Here is a 6,234-nt window from a genome sequence, read left to right on the forward strand (position 1 = left end):
CGCATGGCCTGTTGACTCTTTGCTCCCTAACACCCATGACAGCATGCCTCAGGCTATGTCATAAGAGTGTGTGACAGGTCAAATTGTAAAGGGCTTTGGGTCAAGTGCTTCATCAGTCGCTCTTCACATGGTTTGCAGAGCGGCTCTGACAAACTTCTCTGTTTAGCTTCCCCTTCGCGCGCAGCACACAACCACAACTAGATCCTGCTGTTATCTGCCAAGCATAATAAGGGATATGGCCGTGCCCCAGTTAACTTACATAACCTCTTTTCACATATTATGAAGTGAGCCTGCCTGAATACACACCAGCGCACAGCAGGTTTTTTCAAGTATTGTAATACAAGAAACTGATTACCATGTTTACTGTACATTTCAGCAGCACAGTAAAAGTAAACAATAGGCCAGAAACTATACCAGGGGATCATTTTGAGATGTGCACTCTTGACACAATGGCTGGGGAACTGACTGAGACATTAGTGAGACTGGTATGGCCTCAAACTGTAAAGGGATAATCAGGCAGCAACAATAAGCTTTTGTTTCCAAGGATCAGCACATCATATGCTCCATACTGAGAGCTGGCCTGATGTGACAGGCCAAGTTGAGGACAACCGTAGTGCGTTAGCTGTCACATGGTGTTTTTGTGGTGCGTTACTGTAGATTGGACCAATTATTAAATTGCTGCTTTCTTCTCTTCTTCCTCGGGAAAACTTACAAAAAAGACATTTAACTCACTGGATTTGTTCTGTTTGTTTCACATAAACTAAATTAGAAGTTGATTCTTGGATCACAACTGAAAAATATGGGCCACAGGCAAGGTTACCAAAAGTACAGTAAGGAAACCAGCGTTACCTCAATCCATGTATCATAAAGTGGCTATAAGAGTCCATTTTCTCTGAAGCAGCTCTTTATGATACACTGACCATTGTAACATGTGCAGGATGAGGCCCAGGGCTGTGTGTGGATACTAGGGATCATATGTCAATAAAAATGCAATTGAACCCAACTGACCCTACTTTGGTCACACCTCATATTGACTTTTGTCAATAAAAGGTGTTTTTGTTAAAAATAAGTTCTCATAACAGCCCAACACCCCTATTGAATGTTTCCTGGAGGTCCTTGTGGAATAGGCATGGGCAAACTACAACCCGAGGGCCGGATGCGGCCGGTTTGGCCTTTTTATCCGGCTCGCCAACTTACATTATGAATTTATAATATTGTTATACTTCAGCCTTTTCCCTTTAATGCCTGTCTTTCCCCAATTGATGCTGTAGAAAAAGCCACAAGCATTTTAGCTTTTATGCATGCAATTTATCTTAGTTCAGATATTAGGACCCGCTGATGCCCGCAATTCATCCCCAATTTGTAGACAGAATGTTCTCTTGACCTCGTACTTGTAGTGTTAATAAACTTCCAGCTTATCCCTTTAACAGTGTCACTGCTGCAGTAGTGAGCACAGCGTTTGGTGAAACCAATAATGAATCTTACAGATATTTAATAATCATCTAATATCAGGTCGTTAACATCCGTCGGCCGATGTTATCGGACATCCCTAATAAATATGTAAATATGTCTGATCAAAATTCTATTATTATAGGCCCGTTGTTTAATACAGGCGCATGATAGTCACTGTATGAATATAGGACGACGTGTCCCTGCTCAGACTGTTGCCCCCACGACCCGGCCCCGGATAAGCGGTTGAGGATGGCTGGATGGATGGATACAGTAAACACCCTGTCAGGTCATGTGCAAATATCACAAGACTGCACAGCGTCTAGCCGATCGTGAATTGAAAGTGAACTCTCACACTCTGAAAACAGAGAAGTAATTGGAGAGGTAACAAATGAAAAGTGACGAAAGTAAAACATTTGTCTGCAATGTGAGATGTGATATTAACAAGCAGTGATTCAAATTGGGGTGTGACCTCAGGAGGAGGTGAACGTGTTTATATTCATTCACCAAGTGCTTTTTATCTGATTTCTACTCCTTGGAAAAAAAAAAGTCTGAACCTCACTGGCTCAGTTTTTAATCTTGTTAAAGACACAGAAAGTGTCCACGCTCCTGTTGTTGCTGCCAAAACCTAATTTGTTACCATCCATGTAAAGATAAAAACAGTAATGCATTCTCTTCTTTGTCATTTGTACTCCATTGTTAATCTTTTTTTTATTTCTTTGTTAATTTATTCTCTGCTCATAAATGGGCAATTTTCCCATTTATAACTTTTACTTTTTAATTATTTTATAAATTAAATCTAAAAAATATTATATATAAATAATTTATTTTAACTTCACAATTACTGTGTCTCTGTCTTCTGTCTCTTTAGACAAATAAAATATTTTTTCCATCTCCATTCAGCTTTAAAGAATTTTTTATTTATTTTTTTTAATAATGTTTCACAAAAGAGACATAGCTTCTGGCTTCTTGTTTAATGTGATGTCTCCTGTATCCAGCACCTCAGAGTAACACCTTACTTTGGGCTAACCTAGTTTAACATTTATCAAAATGTTCTAAATTTGAGGATCAAAGACAATATTTTTATATTTCCAGACCTTCAACAGAGGTTGCTGTGCTCCTGTATATCAGATGTTAATGCCAGGCTGGAACACACTGCACTACATCAAGTTACGTCATGGAGACATTTGCTGGAGATAATGATAAAGACGTAGGAGTAGGAGAGACGCTTCAAGAAAAACCTGAGAGGATTTCTGTTGTTCAGGTCGTGTCGTTTAGTTGATGTTAACAACAAGCTCAATATGATAAGGATTACATAAAATAATATTACATAAAATATTACATAAAATGTAATATTAATAATTCGGTCATGGGCCAACTTTTTGACTTGCTGTTCACAATTGTCCTAAAATTGAACAGGGGTGAACTGAGATAAATGACATGTAAAAGTCATGCATAAAGGCTAAAATGCTATTATCATTTTCTACGCCATCTATTGGAGAAAAGTCGGTATTGCAGGGAAAAGGCAAAAGTATAATGATTGTATAAATAAATTATATAACTTGGAAAAGTTTAGCGGGCCGGAATAAAAAGCTAAACGGACCGCATCCGGCCCCCGGGCCTTAATTTTCCCATGACTGGTCTAGTTTAATGTTTATTTTACTTACACTTTTAAGCAATTTCCTGCCACAAATCCAATCACACTGCACTACTGTATGTGCTTAAACATTCTTAAAATATATCGTTTGACAGATATAGTCCAAAGTATTTTTTTTTAAATATTATTTAGTATTGCACAGGGATGTAGTGTGTATGTGACTGATACGTTGTGTTCTTAACAGCACGGTTACTGCAGGGGAGATGATTGGCAGGAGAGAAGCTGGATTTATAGCAGTCTGTGCTTGAATGTCTTTGAGGACTGAAACGTCTGTGCAGTGATTTTTCAGAGACGTCCTGATACTGCTCTGTGGTGTCCTTTCTCGTCACCTCCACAACAGTGGGATGGCAGGATGTGTCTGTGTGTGTCTGTCTTTCCCCCTGGCAGTGCAGTACTGTGATGCTAGTACACACTGTTAAGGTTGGCCGTCTTTGACTGCTGTGTTATCTACTGCGGAACTGCTATGTTGCCATCGTAGCACGTCAGGTGTAAGAATAGAGCAGAGGTCGTTGGTACTGACAGCTACTACGTAACTCAACGTTGAGACAGAGCATTATGAGTTGTTTAAAATATGATGTTTCTTCTCCTCCCTTTGGTAAAAGAAGTAATTGGAGAGGTAACAAATGAAAAGTGACGAAAGTAAAACATTTGTCTGCAATGTGAGATCTGATATTAACAAGCAGTGATGTAAATTGGGGTGTGACCTCAGGAGGAGGTGAACGTGTTTATATTCATTCACCAAGTGCTTTTTATCTGATTTCTACTCCTTGGAAAAAAAAGTCTGAACCTCACTGGCTCAGTTTTTAATCTTGTTAAAGACACAGAAAGTGTCCACGCTCCTGTTGTTGCTGCCAAAACCTAATTTGTTACCATCCATGTAAAGATAAAAACAGTAATGCATTCTCTTCTTTGTCATTTGTACTGCATTGTTAATCTTTTTTTTTTTTATTTCTTTGTTACAGTACTGTGATGCTAGTACACACTGTTAAGGTTGGCCGTCTTTGACTGCTGTGTTATCTACTGCGGAACTGCTATGTTGCCATCGTAGCACGTCAGGTGTAAGAATAGAGCAGAGGTCGTTGGTACTGACAGCTACTACGTAACTCAACGTTGAGACAGAGCATTATGAGTTGTTTAAAATATGATGTTTCTTCTCCTCCCTTTGGTAAAAGAAATCATACTGGGGATGAAAAAAAAAACTGAGGGTCAATCTGGTGGATGACCGACTGGAGCCCTGGATGTTTCTGGTCGTCCACATCTTGAACAGAGAAATTTGCAGACAAAAATGGTTCCAGTATTTCCTTATGTTTATTTCTTGTCCTAATTTCTCTTAGAAAGAATTTTGTGATGAAGACATGAATTGTGAGCTGGATATTTGAGTAAACAAACAAAAAACAACAACTGACAAACTCAGGGCAGAGTTTCTTCCATTGTATCTGTTAATTAATTTAATTAACACATTAAGGGGTGTGAGAAAATATTGATACATTGAAAATCATGATATGTCGTTTCTTGATACCGTGTTAATATTCTGTAGAACCCTATAACATTTTTTAATTAACAATTAACATGCACATATTCATGCTGTTGGTCCTTTTTTTTTAAATTTTGCCTTCACTTCTTCTATAGCGATTACAAATGTAGATCCCTATTCTAATTTTAGTAACCTGATGTTAAGCCTGTAACAGCATTCATGTTTACTAGGCTGACATTTTTCCTACACTTAAATTGTTTTTAAAAAACTCAATATGTCGTTGTATCGCAATAAATCACAATATGTTGTATTGTCACCCCCGTATTGTGATACGCATCGTATCACCAGATTCTTGCCAATCCACACCCCTAATTGATTAATTAATACTTTTACTTCTCTTCCCCACATGGTTCGATAAATGCAGATTTGCCTGAATAAGCAGCGACTCGGCTGAATCCCAGTGACTGTTCATGTATAATCCTCCAATAATGTTATATATATATATAAAAAAACTAAACATTTCACTTCATCTTTAAAATTGTGCTCTCAGTGACAGAAAAACTTTACAACAGCAATTCTTCTGTTATGGGCTTATCCGAACCATCCCCCTAAAAAAAAATCTCCTTCCTGCTGCTGCCAGTTTCACGGCATCTGGGATCCTTTAAATTGAAAGACTGCCGCTGGGGGTCCATAAACAACTGCTAAACATTCTAAATAGAATAGAATAGAGTAGAATGGAATAAAATAGAATGCTCAACACTGCAGCACAGTGCAATAAAATTAGGCTAACAGCTCTGGCAAAGATGCCAGACTAAAAAATATCCAATCAACAAAAGCTGAAATCACTTAATAATGACCCTCCTAAATAAATGGAAAATAAAAATATGTTTCCATGTAAAAAGAAAAATCAGATAGGAAAAAAAAAATCATCTAGTAGAAGTATTTCCTCCACCCAGTTCTCAACATTACCACTACCATTAGGCAGCCACTTGGCAGTGAAGGCGAGGACAATCGTGAGAACAATCTTGTGAGGCAGTAACAGCAGCCAGAAAATATGAAAAGCTCAAGAATCACTACTGGCTCAACTACGCACAAAAAACAAAACAAAAACGTGTCTGTCTCCTTCTACTGTTTTACCTACCAGCATGAATACACGGGAATAACATTTTATAGGAAAACTGAATTGTCTGAACAATTTGTTAAAAGAGACAAATTAAAAAACACAAACAGAGGGCAGAGTGGCTGCAGGGGAGCTGACGACCATGTGCTCTCTCTTTAAACTCGTTAAACTCATTGTGTAAATTAAAGGTTTATTTAACAGGATTTAATCTTACAATTGTATTTTTCAAAAATCAATAAAAGCAGAAGTTGGACATTTTGACGAAAGTCCCTGCCATTCACTGAGAAAGGTATTTTGCCTGTGTGAGGTTTTTCACCCCCCTGTGGTGATTTAATGCTGCTGAGTGGTGATATTGCAGCCCTGCAGCACTAAGAAAGTTGAGTGGGTCCCACCACCGGCGGTTGATGCTTAGAATTCAGCAGAACTGCACTCTTAATGCAGCACACAGAAACGTGTGGTGTTAAAAAAAGGCACCCCAGAACTGAGACTATGCCGACACACCACCACTATATATATATAAATATATATATATAT

Source organism: Cynoglossus semilaevis, chromosome 14 (assembly GCF_000523025.1).
Source record: "Cynoglossus semilaevis isolate Cse_v1.0 chromosome 14, Cse_v1.0, whole genome shotgun sequence".
Classification (NCBI taxonomy): domain Eukaryota; kingdom Metazoa; phylum Chordata; class Actinopteri; order Pleuronectiformes; family Cynoglossidae; genus Cynoglossus; species Cynoglossus semilaevis.